The 21,449-nt window shown below is 35.5% G+C and overlaps 1 protein-coding gene and 1 long non-coding RNA gene across 2 annotated transcripts in view; one reads left to right on the top strand and one right to left on the bottom strand.

Moving 5' to 3' along the window:
• Positions 1 to 303: 303 nt before the first annotated feature.
• Phyhd1 (Phytanoyl-CoA dioxygenase domain containing 1) overlaps positions 304 to 21,449 on the top strand; it is a 139,821-nt gene continuing 118,675 nt past the window's right edge. The window contains exon 1 of the mRNA XM_087413948.1: positions 304 to 616. The gene's annotated coding sequence lies outside the window, so the exon portion shown is untranslated. The remainder of the gene's footprint in view (positions 617 to 21,449) is intronic.
• The window catches only part of LOC147907288 (uncharacterized), a 51,228-nt gene continuing 41,075 nt past the window's right edge, over positions 11,297 to 21,449 (bottom strand). The window contains exons 2-3 of the long non-coding RNA XR_015547578.1: positions 21,043 to 21,105; positions 11,297 to 20,812 (exon numbers count right to left, since the gene is read on the bottom strand). This is a non-coding gene — a long non-coding RNA (uncharacterized LOC147907288). The remainder of the gene's footprint in view (positions 20,813 to 21,042; positions 21,106 to 21,449) is intronic.

The raw sequence follows: 21,449 nt of genomic DNA, 5'->3' as shown, positions 1-21,449 counted from the left end.
ACAACTTGCATAGTCGCATAAACACGTGCATAAAGAAAGTTGTCCTATTTTACATGCGACTACGCAAGTTTGTGTGGATAACTTCCTTAAGTTTTTTGTGTGTGGCAGCCCTTAATTCGCCCGTGTGGTGTCCGCCATGTTTACTGCCGATTCTTGAAATTATCGCGTCGCGTCGCGTCGCGCGATCTTCAGGACCTTCAAGTCGCGACGAATAACTTAACGCCAACGTAACGGACGTGCGTTTATTTTGCTCCCACCTGCTCCATATTCCCGACCTCGTCTGTCCGAAGTGCTCGTTCGTCAACACGCGGGTTTTGCATGATCGAGTGTTGAGATTGAACGTCGAACGAATATATGGTCGTTTTAATCTATCAATCCGGCTCTTTTTTTCCACGTCGACCGCGTCCCGGTGAGGGCCGCGTGAATTCCGTCGAAATAACGCGTTGACACGCGTATCGCATTATCCTGCGCGTTATTCGCGTTAATCGCGTTATTCGCGAGTATGATTGAGCAGTGCGAGTTTATCCGCGAGTGTATCGAGAAGTATTAAGTATATCGTCGCAACGGATCAATCCTAGAGAGAATACTGTTGGTGCTGAATTATCTGCGACAATCGGTGAATATTTACTATTTATCACTTTATTTCTTTTCTTTATTTATTCTTATTTCTTTTACTATTTTTTAAGAAAAATGTGTAAATAAAATGAGAGTTGAGATACACGTTTGCGTTTCGAAGAATTAGAGATATCGTGAATTTTAACTGTTTTCTCGCGTATTTTGCGCGTATTTTATATATTGCATTCGTCAGTTTTTATTTTTATCATTGGTGCATCCAAAAAAATATACGTTGTCCGATTTCCCAGAGAAAAAAAAATTTATAAAAATTAAGCTCTGAATTTTTGCCTTTGTAAAAGTGAGAGAGAGAGAGAGAGAATGTATGGTGAGTGTTTCTATTAAAATATCTTTATTAAAAATGTCGAAAGTTTTTAAGAATTATGAAGCTCACATTGGAACACACAATAAAATCATTTAAATTTATTATATATATATATATATATATATATATATATATAAAATATATGATATATGGTAAATTATAAATATATATAATATAACTTATTACATAGACTTTATTGTAACGATTCACACAATTTTTAAGACATTTATTAGCTTAGAAGAAAGGTTATAAAGAAAACATTTATTTCCACATTTTAAGATATTGTGATATATCAAACAGATAAATATTTTCTTTACAATCTTTTTTATAAATGTCACAAATATCTAAAAATCTTCCGCGATGATTATTGAAAGGATGATTTCGCTGAAATATCTAAAAATTAGACCAGATACAGATTTGAAAATAATAATGTTAACCCATAAATCTAAATAATTATATTGGATGCTCAAGCTGGTCGTTGCCTGTTAGAATAAAAATCTTTAATAGCATTAGCATCACGCTTTAATGTCCTAAATAATTATTTTTAAATTCATATCTAATCTAATTTATTTAATCAAAATTGTCTTTTTCATGTATCCACATGAAAAACAGGTAAATAAAATTAATTTATATGTTTACAACGTACGTGAACGACTCATATGTTTCCTACCGTTGGTTCATGTATACATACACGGGTCTGTCGTCTTGTTGTCGCATTACTATTGGTTCCGAGACATTACCATATTTCCTGATCATGTGATGTCGCGCGTTTTCTCATTGCTATCATACTTTATCTCTTGTATACTGTAATAGAGGAAGGAAGCAAATAGGAATGAAAAAAAGAAAATTATAAAATCGCGGTCAGGTCATGTAAAGAATCACTAGAATTTGCCATTCGCTATTTCAAAAGCACAGATGAAAATACTACTCTAAATAAGTGGCGTATAGTATATATACACGTTGCATGAGTAATAACTTTACGTCCAAATTGGGGTGAAGTTTATCGTCATTGAATTTTGCATTCGTAACCAAAATTGATATTGATTTCGTCGATGTATTCGTACTAAAGCACAGCTTTCATGTCGAGGAGAGAATATATACAGAAAAGCTAAGAAAATCTCTAAAGATCTGCAGGAAAAGTTAAAGAAGGAGATCGCGGTTTGTTAAATAACGGTTTTGGAAACATTTCAAAATTTTCATGTTATATTTTGATGACATTACACAAATGACGTATATATTCCTGAAGTTAATATTAAAATTAAAATATTAGTTACGTAACAGATAATATTGGAATGTAACCGTATTGCTAACTTATCCATGAATATTATCGACAGCACGATATTTCGCGTCAATTTATCTAGAGTAGATGTTTACGTGCGTGTAGGTGGATGTTTAAATAAAATATGTCAAAGAGCGTATATATACGGATTCGTATGCTGCGAAAACGCATGAGTTTTTCGGGACAATGAAAATTACGTCAATCTATTTGCCCGTGGCAGATTTACGATCAACTGATATTTGAGTTGCATACGTAGGCATTGTATTTTTCACAATTTTCTCTGATAAATACATTATACATATAAATCGGAGAGGATCAACTCCCTTCGAATTGAAATATTTTTCTAATCATCTTGGGCATCAGAATCATCCATAGACTTGTGCTAATTATAATAATTAACACATAAGTATATTCCTATATAGAAAAGTTTTTATATAAACCGCAATAAAGAAATAATTTAGTGAAAGGGAAGTAATGAAACATGCTTCATTTTTTATAATAGTTTCCTCGTATTTTCGAAAACGCGTTTACGTTTTGTTTTTGAATAATTGCAATCATACACGATGTAACAAAATTTCATTTAACGAAGTAAGCGAAAATAAATAATATTATTTTATGCTATATGATATAGCAGTACGTATATATATTGTTATACATGGAAAATTAAAAGATACTTAATTTTGAAAATTTAAAAGGAAAACGTTAATTTTACATTGTTATAAAATATATAAATACATAAATTGTCGCATTACTACGGAATAAAAGTTTTGACTTTATATATTTGCATCTGCAATTTATGCGTGTCGATGTAATCGCTGAATTAAATTAATGCAGCTATTAAATTGTATCGTGAAACTGTATTGCTGAATTAGTCAGGTTTTCGTGAAAAAGGAAAATTTAGGTGACGTACACTATTTAAAGATCTCGACGTATATTTCCTCTTCCGTTAAGTCTCTTCCGTGCAATAATTTTTCGTACCACTGTGCTTACTTTATTTTCTTTCAGGAACTTTGCAATTCTAGATAGATTGCGATTTATTGTGAAATTAGGTCACAGAAGATGTGCAAAATAATCTCGTCGTTTATTTTAACTAGAAAATTATCACAATTAATTACTTTATGATACAAATAGAATCCTTTCTATTTTGTTTCCTTGTTATTTTCATAAATCTACTTGTGATTAATTATTGTCAATTGATAATCTTGAAAAAGAATATTTTTTTACTTATTTCGCTCTGTATATCTCTGTATATCTCAACTTTCCGCATTGCTGACTCATGCAGTCACATAGATCGAATTTCGATCGTTTCGTTTCCATTTGCGTGAATTTTTGTTATCGGAAGGACAGAGATTTTCACGGGAACAATGTGAAGTTGAAAAGTGTTGTGACGATAACCCAATTTTTTAACTATTGATAAAACTCAACACTTCTCAGAAATTGCGTATATATTCTGTTTCTGTTTTTTCTTTTGCTTTTTCTTTCTCCGTATATATGTATGTATGTATGTGTGTGTGTTTTTGTCACGTTTTAAAGAATGAAACACTTAAACACAGAGTTTATTACAAATTTTATGAAATATTATTAAAAAAATACTTGTTTTATTTTATGACGATATGGAAATACATTAATTTTAATTTAAACAGATAAAACTGACGAAATAACAGCTCACGAATGACCTGTTTGTTTGTTACTCAAACTGCCCTGTTTGAGCAATTTATTCAACTTTACTTGATTTTGTGGTCGCATTTTTTTTTTCTGTGACGAGAAATAGCACTGCAATTTTCGTGTTGGCAGTAGTTTTAACGGCCTTTTATCGTATTGCGCTAGCTTGTGTCGCCATTGTCGTTTCTACATCGTTTCACGAATTACTTCGCACCATGTAGGTAATTCCCGGCTCGTACGTCGAATTGGGTCACGCGTTTGTTCCAGAGAGCTGGAGCAACGGGTCTCCATCCACATGGAATTTCCATACCGTAAAGTCGTGAGGAAAGGACTGCAGCAGGGAAAGCAAGCGCGTTATCCATGGCAGACCTGGCAGAAGGCGCGCACGCGAAAGAATGGCGCGCCGGCATTACGACTTATTAAATTCAACCGCGCCTCCGTTGGCCGTTGGCCCTTCGCCCTTCGCCCTTCGCCCTTCGCCCTTCGCCCTTCGCCCTCGGTCACTCGGTGCGAGCGGTGCGAGCGGTGCGAACGATGCGAGCCCTTCCGCTCCGTACGTTTTACCATCCTTTGGCATCTTCCCACTCTACGTCGCTCTTGCGTAAACTTACTGTAATTTTATGGCGATTATCCGCATATATATCCCGCCGTCCGTGACCGCGCGACGTGACGTTAATTACAACCCGGACTTTAATTTCAAACGGGTGCGATTATTAGAATAAGCCGCGCCGCAGACCTCGTACCGCGTGCATTATTGCGGCATGTAATTATACATATATAATCCCGTGGCTCCTCTGGGAGACGTTCTAGCCATTCTAGGATGATTTTAGGCGAGCAGGTGGTACAGCGATTCATTAACACGGAAAAAAAAGATTAGCTGCCAAAGCTAAAGATTAGGTTTGGCAGCTAATTCAGTAGCATTGTATAGACACTTAACGTCGTGTCTGCGAAGTGTCTAATCTCCATTAGTTATTAGGCCTAAATATTATCATTGTAAGAGACAAGCATTTTGCTGTTATTGAGTCGATGTATTGATCATTGCAGTAAATGTTTTCTGTGTAATAAACAATTTGGTAACAAGTACAGTTTTAGCAAACCATATTTAGCTGTGGTAGAGACAATTTTCTTTTACATGGACATATGCGATAACTATGACAACTAACTTTATATTGCTAAATAAATTGATCTATAACAGACTGTGCTATCACGTTCTTATATTAGCTACAGCAGTAAATCCTCTGTATGTATTAGCAAATTTCATAACTATAGTAGCTAATGCAATTTCAGCTAATCAGAATTAGCTGTAGCCAGAAACATTTTTTTTCCGTGTTATCAAATGTGTGGATTCATTTTTTCTGTGATACTGCAAGAATCGAAGGATCATACAGATTTGATAGTCATACAAACTCTAACTTTGTTTTATCATCATTTCATTACGCGATATTATTCTTTTATTCACAATAACAAATAGACTCGTGTAATTAAATATGATAAGTAATCTCTACAATGATCATTTACAACTATTGAAATAGGAGTTTCAGAAAGTGTTTTTTTTTTTCAGTTTGTAATGTTAGTTTATATAAATTTATATGACGTTCAAGTTTAAATACATTAGACATTTTTATTCGACGTGCGGCAAGGTGATCGCAACGCTAACTTATATAATAGTAGACCGTCGAAATATATCGTTTCATTTATATTAATGTAATTTTGCATCCAACCAGCAGTTGCACGTTCGCATGCTTTAATTGGGGAAACAGTCCTCCGCGTGCTAACGAAGCTACGGAGCTGTAAGTAACGGTAACAAGTAGCGGTTAAGTAGTAACAACAATATGAAAGTCTCCTCGAGGCAGCTTTGGCAGCTAAATGTTTGCAGTGCAGTCGGCCTGTCAGACTGCAGATACGGGTTTTACTTTACGTGTCTCCGACAGCTTGCTTGCATCCTCTATTTCCGTTGCTTGCGTGGTTTTCTCTCTCTCTCTCTCTCTCCCTCTCCCTCTTCCTCTTTCTCTCCCTCTCCCTCTCCCTCTCTCTCCCTCCCTCCAACTTGTACATACTGCCGACTGTCTCTCTCCTGTTTTCAGCTTTCCTCGTTCATTTTCTCTTGCGCACGACAGCGGTTCCTCTTTGCACGGCAGAGCCTCGCCCATGCAAGGCTAAGTACATACACGACCGTACTGCCTCTAAGCTAGTCCCGCGTTAACTCAGTCGAGTCAATATTTAAGTCAAACTAGTTCTCTCCTCTTAAATTAACGATTCACATTGGCTGCATCTCAATGGTCCGCTACGGGTCTGCTTCACAAGCTCGTTCGGCTATCGGCTTGCCAATAGGAGCTTTCTATTTTCCACCGAGTATCTCTCTCCAATTGGGATCTAGTCTCTTATTTAGGAGACAAGTTACCGCCGTCCCTTTTGTTGAGCTTTTGTTTGCCAACTCAATACATTATTCCTCGTTCAAATTCTTCAGATACAATCCGCATTAATTAAAATCGAATATATATAATATCGTGTATCTTATCAAGATATTTAGAAAAAAAAGGAAAAACTAAATAATACGCACTGAGAGAAAAATGTTTGTAGTTATATATTACTGTAATTATGATTACTGCTATAATAATAATAACAACAGTAACTATGTGTATAGTTCTAGCAACAAATGTATATAATTGGCAACCTAAAACGACTGTAATTATAGTCAGACTGATAATCATAAAATAATTGAAATTAAAAATGATTCAAGTGACTATAATTTTACAGTTATATTTTGGGACAACCATAAAAATATGGTTACTGTTATTATTATTATTATTATTATTATTATTATTATTATTATTATAGCAGTAATAATCATAATTATAGTAATATATAGATAATTTTTAGTTACAAATACAATCGCCTCTTCGGTTTGATTCTCAAAATCTTAACGCGTGCGCTCTATAATTTGAAGGATTACATCTTCGACTCTTCGTTATCATCAGCGAAATGTTTTACTAACAATAGAGATAACCGACATAAAAGATACCATTGGCTGAAGGGCGGGTAAATAATAATAATAGCGGCAACTCTCGGACTGATGAAACTCGACCGACTATAAGCAACGTAACGCAATGCAACGCAATGCGCAGTAGTTCTACCGCCTTGCCGCGCCGACGCGACGGTTGGAGCATACTCACAACATTACTACTGAATTATGCACGCGCCCAACCCTCTCGCTGTGGCGCGGCGCGGCGTCGGTCTCTCAAACGTCTCTGAAGATCCTCTCTTCTTGGCGGTTTCCAGAGATATCTAGGGTGCGACGTAGGGCGGGGATCGAGCAGGACGGTAGATTGGGGTGGGTTCTTTCGTGGAATATTCAACCACGCAGCGGAATGCAAACGGAGGAGCCGAAACGTAAACCTTACGACGTTCTCGAGAAGAGGGAAGCGTTTGCTTACGTGCACTTAACGCGTTTCTAGAAACGGCCGAGCCGAATTGAGCTGAGCTGCGCGTGAATACATATGTATACGAGACCGTAGTATGGTTGCCGCAAGAATTCATTGAATAAAACTAGCACGCGTTTAACCAATTCTTCGGGACATCCATGGGATAACCTCACCTCTTTCCCTTCTCTCGTTGCGCTGCGCTGGTTTGAACGGGGTTGAATAAATAAACGATGTTTTATATTGTTATTTTAAAGATTTTAACGAAGACAGTTATTTCTAAAGATATTGCGTTAAAATAGAAATTTCTTAAGTATACATGCATTCGCTGCATAAGAATGAAAATCGTGTGAATCAATTTACGCGTTTTCCATGAATTCTTGTACATTCCACAGTGCGACAATAACGTATCGAATAGAATATATCGCGAATGTTTTCCTCGAGCGGAGCTTTATCCTGACGCAAGTCGTAAAAAGAAAGAATGGGCGTATAGCAATTCAACTGACGACCAAATTAAGCTGCCGGGTCAACGGCTATAATGGCCTTAAATACAGAAGGCTGGAAGAACTTCGATTCACCAAGTTCGGATTCAAAGAGCCGGTCGAGAAAATGGGATTTTCGCGAGCGTACGATTCCGGTTTCTTGATCTTCTCGAACAGGCATTGCCTCGAGCCAGCGATACGGCCGATAAGCGCTGGACCAAACGAAAGGAACAAACACAGGCATTTGCCGTAGAAGGGACAACCTGTGGAATTTCTCGATCCCCTTTACCCACAAGGGAGAAACTCGAAAACTCGTTTGCAGCGAGACCGCCCGCGCGGAAGTCGTACGTACGTAAAAGCAAACGGTCAAAGGAGATCGGAATCGAGGCGTGGAAGGATATCGAGTTTTCTTCAAGGGCGAGCATCGTGGCTCCTAGTCGTATAAACAAGAGTTCCTTTTCTTCCCTTTCTTCATTCACGACTGCCGTCGTCGTTACTGCTACCCGAAATGTAGTGTTTCACGGTATTCTAGTTGCAATGAGGGAAGAAAATGAAACAGCAGGAGATACCACAAACGATTCATTTGAAGAGACAGAATTAATTTTATAAAAAAAAAGATAATACATTGAATGTAATATTTAATAAAAATATATGTATATAATATGCAAGAATTGTATTATAAAATTATATGTTGTTGTGAGAGAAATGTATTTTACAAATTGAATTTTATATATATATATATATATAAATATAAGTATTTATACATATGAATATCAATATAATGAATGTCCTAAATCTGGTGATACAAGCAAAGCGGGTAATTCTACATAAGTCGAAAATAGAAAATTTACATTTATACTACTTTCTTATTAGTATCACCAGAGTACTCTGTATATTAATAAAAATTAATATTAAATTATATACTGCAATATATGATTTACATTATAAAATTTATCTTACAATATGCTACTTTATAAAATAATTAATAAAATATTTTTATTAAATATTACATTTAATATTATATATTTTTATGAAATTATATATATATATATATATATATATAATTCGTTTTATAATAAATATTCACACATGCATCGTGTTGTATGTATATCACACGTAAAAGTATATTTTCTTGTTACATTTATATAAGGCGAGAGATTCTATCTATTTTATAGATAAAGAAAGTAAGCCCAAAAGACATATATTTGTAAAGAAATTTCCTCGTTTCGGTACTGGTTGTCTCAGAGCTTCTCTTTCATCCTTGCGGAAAACGAATTCACCGCATAGAAATGGTAGGGACGAGGTATGGAAGATGGAAAGCAAGAGGGAGGCGCGACGCTATAGCAAAGACGATTTCCTCGTGTTTCGTTTGTTTCTCTCGCTCTGAAACGAGAGGCGGATTCCTTGAGTCTCTCGACGATCCTTTCGGGAAACGACCATGGAGCAGAAAGTCGCGAAATAAGAGTAAGACGGTCAAAAACCGCAAAGGGGTGGAGTGAGGAATGTAGAAAGGAACCACGAGATAAGGAAGGTCCCGTAGTACGCAGATTAGGGAGCGCAAAATGTATCTTAGGAGACCACTTTTCCCATAGGCCGAACAAAGAGCGTTCTCCGCTCGTGGTAGAACATAACGAGATATAAATCGTCATCTTCAATGGCCGATTACATCGAAGAGTTAAATGCCGAGTGTAGTAGTAGAAGCTAATGGGCACTTGAACACTTGGCGTTTTCTTGTTTTCGTTTCTATTTCTCTTGAAAACTTCTTCGTATGTCCAAAGGCATTGTCCACTAACGACATTACCCCTAGTTATAATACTTAAGCGAGTCCGATAAGACACGTTATGATTATAGTTATGCGACGCAGTTCGCCAGACGAAAAAAACTATCAAAAGATTGTCATCATGATTCTGAAAAAATTTGTAAAAATAATAATTGCGTGGTTTTAATCGTTATACGAAATGTTTTAGATATTTTAGTGTTTATAGTATTATTACAGCCAAATTTTTCAAATTAGCAAACGTATATACAAAAGTTAATTAGTACGAAGCAATATTAAAATTGTACATATGTAATTAATTAATTCATTTATGATACTCTTTTTCATAAATATGGAATTTAAAAAATTAGATTTTATATTTACAGAGATAAAAGAATTTTTAATGTAATAATGATTTTAATTTCGTAGAATTTTGGAAAAATTCATACAAATATCTCACTATTTTAAAACAATCAAGTTTTATCTTATTATAATAGTATGAATATATATATAACGATATAGAATGAGCAAGATAAAAACTTTTTAATTTTTACTTTTTAATTTTAATTTTTAAATGAATTCACGAATTTTAACTAAAGATGACAAAGAGAATGGAAATGTAGGTGGAATGTAAGAGAATGGAAAAGTGGACTATCTTTGCTGGTGGTTATATTCCTAGAGTATCTTTGAATAAAAAACAGATAATCTTAGCTTTTCTTCTTAATTACTGCCGTGAATTAGTTGAAATATATGCTTATAAGTAAGTTTTGAAAACTGATAAAAAACAAAAATTTAATAACTATGTATATGTAGATCAGGCCTGTCCAATTTGAACTCCGGATCCAAAATATCGGATCCAAAGCCATCGACGCAAAAAAATTCAATGTGGGTAAGATTTTGGAGACTGTAAAGTTAGATACGCATCTAATACTTTACGCTTATCAATACTTTATAGTTTCTAAAATCTTACATTGAATTTTTTTGCGTCGTTTTGGCTCAGACAGGCCTGATAGACTAATCGAACTCTTTTTTTAAATAATTTTATTTTATTAAATATATGTCACACGATATTTTGTCTTTATCAATAATTTAAAATAATTATAACGTATACATATATCATATATATGTGATCTATATTATGCGATAAGCCAGTGCAGGATGTATTACTAATAGTACATTGTTATGTGATATCCGCATTGTATGCGCAACTAGATATCCGTAACATGAAGATATCATGATCTTGACTTTGACAAAAGCGAGTTACATTTGTAATGTAAAAAGTTGTCTTAATTATATGCGAGATATAAAATAATTTAAATATCTCATTATGTGCCTTGAAATATTTTTATTTCGAAGAGACTGCAATGTGCGGTTAAAAATTATTTAGATTTTTGATCTTTCGTCTATTATTTCATTTCCTCCACGTATCGAAAACATAAAATATATATCATTTAATATTGTATTAACTTATCATGTTCAAAAGTATTCTAGTTTGTCTCTTTTATTAGATCCTAAACTTTTAAAAAGCTTTTCTTTCTCGCTCTCTTTCTCTTCCTTGCGTCGGTCAAAACTTTGTCTTGTTTACACAACAAATGAAATATATAAGAGAAATAACAAATAAGAATTTTTAAATTTTAGTGATGTCGATATAAGCTTTCTTGGGGAATTGTATTTCATATTCGAACGTGACCATTGCCTCCTTCTGTTTTTTTTTTATTACGAAGGAGAGAATCGAGTGTCGTGAAAGGGAAAGATCGAAGATTTATTTCGTTCGAGTGTCTTCTCCTTTATTACATTTTCGCCCGCATGGTACGACCGTCGTTTCTCAGAGACTTACCACCTATTTTTTGTAGAGGTAATAATCTGGAAGAATCAATTGAGTGTTGTTTACTGAACCGTTCGTGTTGAAAAATGCAAATTTCTTTAATCGAGAGCTTAATTTCGAATACGATATATATTTTTCGTGTATAATACAATATATATATAAAAAAAAAAAGTTTAAAAGACTACATTAATTTTCGCTAATCAGATCGCGAATTATGCAAGAGCGACGATGAAAACTGATAATTGTTTCCGGTGCAATATGCAATTGACAAAAGGTATATGAATTCGTTCAAAATTCGCGTTTTGATATTATATGTACGGTACATACAAAAACTTGAAACTCAGCGCTCTTAACTCGGTTTTCTTTCTTTTCTTTCGTTTTCTCGGCAAAGAAACGAGAGGCGAGCCAGAAGCCCGTAGCAAGGTCTCGCGCCGGACTGGGACGATTTGTTAAATCGGCCAAAAGCTGGGTGGAGGGATCATTTTATCGCGATCGAACGGACCATCCTTCACCGAAGGTGACCTGCACGGTCGAAGGTTCCCTTCTCTGTCGGGAAGTGATGGGTGGTCTCGGAGCTCGTTTCGCGTGAAATCGCGCTCGAGCGATTCATTGGCACGAGTATCGTCCGACAGATCGATTACTCTGGTGGCTCGAAACGTGTATATCGAGGGCGGGAGGTACACGGATACGAGGTCTGTAGCTATTACTTCGTCAATGTTTTCTCTCTCTCTCTCTCTCTCTCTCTCTCTCTCTCTCTCTCTCTCTTCTCTTCCCTTCTTGTACTTTGCTTTGTCCGTCTACCTGTTTCTTCTTTCCTCATTTCCTTTATGTTTTTTACTTTACGAAAAGAAATATAAGAAGGCTTTAAGGAAAAGCTCAGCAGTAAAATTCACGTTCTGCTTTGCCTCGTATATTCCGAGATAGTATTACCGTTACGGAGCGGAGCGGAGAGTTCGCGTCTATACTTTCTACCGCGGCATTTTGAAATTTATTCGATGGCGCGGTAGTACCTTCGCGACGAAAGAAACGCAAGGTGCTTCTTAAGACAAACGTTAAGGTGGAAAATTTGCCTTAACTCCCCCCCCCCCCCCGCCGTAGAACTTTATGGCTGCCTGTTCGTAAGAGGAAAGGTACTCACGCCGCGCCGTTAATAAACGCCTGGGAAAACCACATTGTAATTTGTACGTCTTTGAACTTTATAACAACGTTGCGAACGTTTGTGTCACATATTTTATTTTAATTCAGTAATTGGCGCACTAACGCACTTACTACACCTTGCGTCTTATTGTCTTTACTGTTGATTACACTTGGATATATTTACTTACAAAAGAGTATTTGGAAAATAATCATTAATTACAATTAAAAATCAAAATTAAATCATTGTCAGTCAAGTGTTTAACAGAAATCGGAAATTGACTTCAAAATTTTCCCTATTTCGTGAATAGCGAACAGTGAAGAGAAGATGAGAATTTCTCTGCGCGAAACGTGACAGGTAGTTTCGGAGCTCGTTTCGCATGAAATCGCGTTTGCACGATTCGTTGCCCTTCAGCAGATCGATTGCTTGGACTTTATGTGCTGTAAGCCTGGTAACGATTTAGTATGCAGCAAGTATTCCCATTGGACTCTTAGTTGTTTATTTTAATGACATAAGAATATATAATATAATCAGCATCGCGATAATATATAGCGTCCATAGAATAAATATGTACTGAGGAAACAAATACCATGTATGCCAAAACATATTTCATATTTATTTGATTTCACAAACATAAATTCGTAACTTTCAAAAATTGGAATAATAAATAAACATGTTGAAGATTTTTCAGAAATTGAGCTTTTACTGTCGAAGTTTTATAAATAAATGATAAAATGACGTTTTCTTACTTTAACATTGATTTTCTTCGGCAGAATTTATAATTTAAAAATTGTAGCGTTTTTCGCTGGCAGAATTGATGCGCTACTCAGTGCACTTCAAAGTCATTATACACAAATCAACGTAAACGTGTACGTTTAATAGAAATATAGAAACAAATTAAACCACGAAATCCTCAATGACCTCAATACATTTTATTGTGGTATTTGATAAAATATATATTGAATATTTTATTAATTGAAATATCTCACTTTTATTCAGATTAGGTTAGTGTACAACAGCTTTAATATGCACTGAATACATACCAGTCCCTGTCAGTGAAAAATGCTATTAGTCGTAATTATTGAAGATATGTAAGAATTTGAAAATTTACATCTGCATATTATACACACAATATATCGCCATATAAATGATTTAGTGATTGTAACTTATTGTTAGTTTAAGATTACATTTACATTTTTTTTGTTTTAGAATGGAATAGTTTGTAGTAATCTATTTATTTTTCCGCTGTTTAAAAATTGCTCCGTGGTACAATAGGAAATTTGTGTGCGATATAATAGAATAGAGAATGAACGCGACAAGGTTGGGAAACCAGAGAAGGAGAGATAGAATAACACTTGACGACAGGCGACAACGTTCTTCTTCACATGCAATTTTCCTTCACACAGAGGAAACTACCACGCGTTGCCTCTGGCGATCTTTCTGCAACTTGTCTTATATCTCTCGGTGATACTTTACAGAAAACTGTATCAATTCACGCGTAAACACGATTGTTTACGATACGAAATTTGATTTTTTATTAGATACTTCAAAGAAATATAATATATATTACAATATAAATTGAAATAAAAATTAATAGTTTAATATAAAATTACATAATATATTATATTAATACATAATATTATATATTACACACATATATATATATTTGTAACAATAACGTATTATATTTAGTTATTAATTTTTATTTTAGTTTTTATTTTAATATATGTATGCATTATATATTCTCTCGAAATACATAAATGAAAAACAGAAATAAAAAATAGAAAAACGAAAAAATACATAAAGAAATAAAAGCTGCACGATAATATCATAGATGGCAGAAGGATGAAAAAATGAGAGTAGATTCGATAAAATAAAACAAGCTGAAGACGAAGAACAGAAAGAGGCGGAGCATCGAAGGAGCATGCTAGAAGACAAGAAGACTGGAGTGGAGCGAGGGAAATTAAGCAATTAGTAACTTTGCACCGCGGCAGCTCTCAGCGAGATTTGATTATGTTTTCGGTTTAAGCTCTCCGAAGTGAAGCTCAACCCTCGACCAGAGCGAAGGGAGCGAACTCGACGGTGCTTTCAAGAGGCTCGGCGTATACCTGCAAAACTCCAAAGGTGAAACGTGCCTCGTGAATCCCGTCAGGTTTCGCTCGGTCTTCCATGTCGTGCGTCTGTCATTCTCTATTGTCTTTCTATTCGCCACACGTTCGTGTTACTTCTTGAGCTTCCATAGTCTCCTTCTGCTTGCTCCGTGTACACTGTACACGATGATGTTGGTACGTTTGAATTCCGTGCAATAACTGCTATACATGTCTAGGCAGCATATTACATTGTACATCGTAAGATTGCCCGAATATTTTTAGCACAAATTAAAAGTTACGCGATCAAATAGCTCACAATCTAGAAAAAAAATTAAGTTTTTGTTTCTTTAGATTATATTATATTATGCAATTAAAAGAAAAAGAATTTTTACAACTTGTTCGTTAAATTATTAAATCGAATAAAAAAATTATATTTACTGTATATGTATAGAATATATCGTTATTACATTGTAGTTTGCTTTTTAAATTAATCCAAAAATTAAAATTAAATTAAAAAGTAGCGAGTAATAAAAATTATTTGAAGGAGAAAAATAAAACAATTACAAATATTATAAATGCAACTTTAATTTATTAAAAAATCGTGTATAGAACTTTTAATATTTTATAAAAATGTAATTGATACAGTAAGATCCTGGAGATGATAAGATTTGGCTGATGCAGTCAAAAATTTACATAACAAGAGTGTAACGCAGATAGAAATTTAGATAAGAGAGATACGTTCAAGTGAGAAAATTTAGATAAGATATGTAAAACGAACACGTATATAAATCATAATATGTATAATGTTTTTCTGCAAATCTGCCTTTGAAAAAACAAGCAAATTGCCAAAAGAATACTGTGGATTTATTTATGGGATCGTGACTTACGAAATCCAAAAATAATGATTTATAGGTATAACATAGTACGCCGCGTGACCTCATAATTCACGCCTCCTTGACCATTTCGTTCTCTGGTGAAATGACACTAGAGTTTATCGGTTTTAAGAGCAATATGACGCACCCACACGACAAAAAAATATATTCAAATGTTCTCCGGGCAATAAAAATCTGTGTAACAAAATCGAGTTTTTCGAAATAATTTATCACTCTAATGTGATTTACAGGATACATCCCGAACAAATAAAAAAATTGTGAAATTGCATTTTGTTAGATATTTCATATTTTACATATTTATGTTATTCTTGATAATATTTATTCTCACACGAACATTTGTAGGATATAAAAATATTTTCACGATTGTTTCATGACAGTTAGATAAAAAAAAATATTAATAAAAGACATAAAGAGCAGGTTTACGATGCGATGGTTTAAAAGCATTCAGGGACAGTTTCTCTACTCTGGAAATTTATATTGCACGCACAATTTAAACAGCACATCACGAGAAACGTTTAGTACGGACATGTTTTACTGCAAGGGCTCGTTACGGCGAGTATGTGCGGTATTGCGTACGGATAATTGAAGGACGTTCGTCTTTCAGACAGTAGCGACGCCATCCTGTTCCACACGGCCGTCGGTTTGCCCATCTATCCGTTCGACTGTCCCACACGAATGTTTCGCTGTTTATTTTGCACCCATCTGCTATTACTTCCTCTTCCTCTCTCTTTCTCTCTCTCTCTCTCTCTCTCTCTCTCTTTCTCTCCCGCCCTCTCGCGCGCGCGACTGCTAGAATGGGGTAACAATTCTGCGTCGTCCTCGACCACGTGGAACGTCACATAGACGCTTCACTGACGTTTCGTTTAATTCGACCTGTGGGGAATTAAATCTCGATCGAAGAGGGGCGCGAAAGTAAATGCGAAGTAGTCAGCGATTGTACGTTGTAGAGAAAGGAATTGTTATTTATTCCGTTGTTCGTAATACTCTCATCGATTCTTAATTAATTCTTTTAGAGACAAGCTCGTTTAGATACAACATCCAAATTAACGAATTAGACAAAAAAATTTGAATAGAATTAATTTTAGCACAACCTCCTTATGTTTAAAAAAAAAAATGTAACATTCTATGCACTTTAAATTGTACTGTAATTTGTACTATTTCTTCAGAAAATTGAACATTTTATTATTCAGTCAGACTACGATGAATAAATTATCTTAATTTAAAAACTTTTCATGTATAAAATTTATCACAAAGTGATTTTCCCAAATTTGAAAAAATTAAGCACTATTTTATACAAACGTCGAAATTTTACTAAACGTATTTTACAAGCAACGAGTAGTAAAAGATTTTTTCACCAATATTAATTGAAATAATGTAGAATTAAATATTTTGATTCTCGGTTATATAAAATAACGTTTTAAACGCGGGAAGGAAAACAGATAGTATCACGTCTTCTATTTAATCTATAGTATCCGCTTATCCGTTTTCACTTAGCCACATCCTGATCGTCGCTGGAACTATCATACCGTGCACGTTATATCGCGTGCCTAAGCGCTCGTCAGAATTCTCGGGCACGACCCCCGGACTTCTGTCCGGCAGAAATTATCCGCATTCCATATCTGGATAACATGATACGGGAACGCAAGGTGGATCACGGTTTCGAAAATAACTGAGCGAGTAAACGAGAGTAAACGAGAGTAAATGAGAATTTCTTTAAATACACATGCGCGACTGAACAAATCTTTTCTCCCCCCCTTCACCGATATTTTCCATTATGCAACCGAAACTTTATCCACCGTCTCGTTTACTCACTGTCGTCGTATTTCTACGCGTTCAACACAGGAACGAATAAGGATGCGCAGTTATTTACGTACAACCTTACAAGCACATTCGTAGCGGTGGGTAGAAATAGGAAGACAACGGAGAGAAGGGATGACACGAAATAGAAGAGATAGAGCGAGAGAATGGCGAAAGAGCAAGAGATAGTGGAGGAGGAGAAGGCTATGGCCTGGACAGAGTACGGGCCTGTCCCATGTGGGTTTCGTTAATTAACCGAGTCTACCGAGTTCTATTCCTCGCGTTATATTACCATCCACTCCTTCCCTTTTGCCATCTCCCTCTCAGTCCCTCTCACTCTCCTCCACCTCATCTACTTCTGCCGGCATTGCCACAGGACCGTTGATGCACCTGGGGGTTGTGGAAAACGCTTGCAACTCGTCTTCTCTCTATCCTCTCCTACCGTGGTAGATCTATATTTGTGCCGTTGCGCATTTACAGTATTTTGCTCGCTAGTGTGCCGCGTGCCGTCGCGTTTACTTGTATCTTCATGGTCGCGCGGAGATATTCGAAACGAACGTATGTGAATAAGTTCCTTCCCGCACCTCTTTGTTTCTAGATACAAATATTGTGTGTGTACCTATGTATACAATAACTCAATTCTTGACTGTAGAGTTCTCTTTTCATGGAAAAGAATCCTGCAGCAACAATAATATATTTTTAATGATACAAATAAATGTGTGTGAGTGTGTTGAAATGAAATGAGAATTCATTTAAAAAGTCGTTTGATCACCGATTTAATTGGCTATTATATCACGCGTTGGCGTTAATCACACTTTACCACATAGTTGGCAGATGAGAGATGCAATATGCGTTGAATTAATTGCAAAATACTAATTAAGCGCTTGTCTCGGGGAATCAATCTACAATAGAAGCGTGTAGATTTTGCACGAAACAATTTCGCGTTTCGCGTAGAAAGTGATTTATAAAGCGAGACGTAGTGATCGGTTGCGGCCCTCGGAAAAATACCATTTCCCTGTACCGCACCGAGGGGGAAACAGGGAAAACGAATCCATTCTAGTAACGTAAACGACCGATGAACGTGCGTAAACGGTACACAGTACATTTCTCTCGTGGAAACACCCACGATAAATCACAACGATCGACAAAAACTTGACGATATATCAATTAGGTGCAAGTGTGTTCCATGCGTTTTCGATTTTCAATTATTATATTCTCATCGCCACTGATTTACTGTGATATCGACGGCAAGCTTGCGGCAGCGGCGGGTGTTGTTGTTAATTAATCGTACGTTTATTTACCATGTCGTGCGTCGCCACCGCTCTTATCAGCATTCTCCTCCTATCGCGTCCCGTATGGCGTATGGCATGGCGCACAATCGATGAGTAGTTAATCAAAAGTCGTTGTATTCGCGATTTTGATTTCATCGCATGGTGCTGGGTGCATTCCCTTGTCTGCCATTCGCGTGTCTATAAAGAAATCCACAATGTCGCGTCGATATTATATTGTATATTATTAAAAAGCATCGCTATAAACAGTGCTGTAAGAATTTAAGAGTTCATTACTTTATTAATTACGATAATTTCTAATTAATTAGTAAATTTAGCGTAAGTTAATTAATTTAATTTAAATCAGTAGGATTTTAATCGTAGCGAAACTTTTTTTCTTGATTCCATAAAACAGTGGCGAGTAGAAATAAATACTCGAATTGCATGGGGTTAAGAAGGAGAATGAAACACGTAAGACAATACTTGGTGTATCCGTACCGAGGAAATGAGATTTATATTAATTTCTCCAGTTGTTGCGGTTGCGACCATAGCCGTCGACGCCTCGGTATAACAATTTCCTCTCTTCTCCCTCTGCAATCCCTGATAACCATCCGATTTGTCTCTACCTCTGCCATTTACGTACGGCCTTCGTCGAATGGAAATTTCAACTCGATATATATCTCTGTATTTCGGTAGATATATACGTATTGACCTTCAATTGTTTAGAAAATTGTTGCAATGACTAGTGTAATTTTTCGTATTTGTTGCAAGAAATTATATTTTTTCTTTCGTATTTTATTTCACGAAACTAGCGATAAGTAGAAATAAAAATTGAAAAAAACAAAACATAAAAACACGAAAAAACTTTTGTATATATATATATATTATAAAATATATAAAAAAATGAATTTCTGTGAATTAAAATTCTGTAGAGATACATACATTGTAAGAGTCTTGAAAGTCTCAAGATCCTTTTCTCGCGATTATTTATACGACGAGAATTATGATGCAAATATATTTGATATATATCTTGGAATTAATTTCAGCGCTCCTGGGAACAGCGATTTTAAGATACCATTGCCAAATGTTCTTTGAATTAAATCCCATAATATTCGACATCTTGTGGTTTATGGAATTAATTATTTCCTTCGATAGAACGTGGAAAGTATTGATAATCGATGGCGCGCCAGGGAATCTTTCGCCAAAAGCGATTATCTTTCGTGTTGATAGAACGACGCTTGCATTCACGTAGGTGGGCTTGACTCGTAACCTGGATACCGATCGTTAACTGTTTGACCCAATTCCGAAGGCTATAACGCCGCGCAATATGTACAATAACGCGGCAACAATTCAATTCTCGTTCGCGTAAGAGACTAAGAAATCTACTGGCACAATAAAGAGATGCCGACAAAGACGAAAGATAGTGTATCCTTCCTCATCACTGAGGAAAATTGATGAAAATTTACAATTCGTTATGGCACTTTAAATTCGAAATTACACATAAAACGTTATAAAAGGATATAACACGCGCAAGATAAATATCCGCCTTTTTAAATGTTGCACTTTTGTGTGGACAAGAAAGAACGCGATTTAAGATATTCAAGAAAAATATTAGCCATCAATTTTAATTATTATATTGATTCACTGATCGTCACGTTAAAATTTAAAACGCGCAGATTTGAACATTACGTTATTTATTATTATGCTAAAGAAGGGAAAATTTTTCTCTTGAATGTAAGAATCTTTTTGTCGGAATATATTATTTAAAAAAAGTAACATTCTAAGATAATTATCGATTGTTGTCGATAAAAATGTTACGAATGAATATGATACTTTTAGCAATAATACATATTTTATCAGTAACGCTTACAAAGTACTATACTTGTAATGGTATCGCCGTTATGGTATATTTATACGGATGCGATGGTGCATATTGTGACGATCGCGTGCAATGTTGTTTCGATGCTGAAACAGCAGGTCGTTTTCGATATTGTCAACCGACATTTCACGTCGTTGCGGGCTATTCGAGCATATGCATCGCGCCACGCACATTCTTGGGGGTTTATCACTAACCATAGCGCGGGCGAAGAAGAATACCGTTTTCGTTTGTGGTCAGTGGATCGCGAGCCGTTTGTTCGCTGCCTCATGAAAAGCAGTCTGTGAAGCGCGACGATTCGCGAATGCAGAAAAGCTCGTAAAGCGGTGCTTCCAACCGCGCGCCAGTCCTTTATGATCCAGTTAAGTTTTCATGCTTCATCGTCGTCGTTTCCTGCGAGAATAATAACCCCCGGCATTACGTACGTACGTACCTATAATGCGATATTACCGCCAGAAGCGCGATAAGCGTAGGCGTCGTGCACACGAAAGATTAAAAATAATTACGCGATTAGCCAGCCGATTCGCTCATGCGATTTACTCGCGTCATCAAATGCGAAAGTCATTTGAAGCAATTCGTTTGAAAAATTTAAGACAAAAAAAGGAAAAAATTCTGTCGTATACCTGCTTCCCGTTAAATTCCAAAGCACCGCGTTTTCTTCCACTTGTATAGTTGTATCCCTGTACCTGTAACAATATTGTACATTTTTATGAATTTATTTTTCGAATTTTTTATGTGTTTAATTATTGGCTTTATCAATTATTAATCAATATTAATAAAAATTTATTATTAACCCTTACACAGAATTTTTCGATCTTTTGCTACACATGCGATAGATTCGTGTTTCGGATTTTTTATCATTTTTATAAATATGTATAAAAATTATTATTCAGTGATTCTCTTACATATATTTTAACATCTTTAGAAAGTATTTGTAAAGTTGTGTATTTAAAAGAAAGAAAAGAGTAGAGACTATTATTTAATCAGGTATTATTACTAGTATTCGCGGAAAAGAAATATGTACAGGACA

This window comes from Acromyrmex echinatior, chromosome 15, assembly GCF_024713525.1.
Source record: "Acromyrmex echinatior isolate Ae372 chromosome 15, ASM2471352v2, whole genome shotgun sequence".
Taxonomy (NCBI): domain Eukaryota; kingdom Metazoa; phylum Arthropoda; class Insecta; order Hymenoptera; family Formicidae; genus Acromyrmex; species Acromyrmex echinatior.
This window is presented reverse-complemented; position numbering and strand designations above follow the sequence as displayed.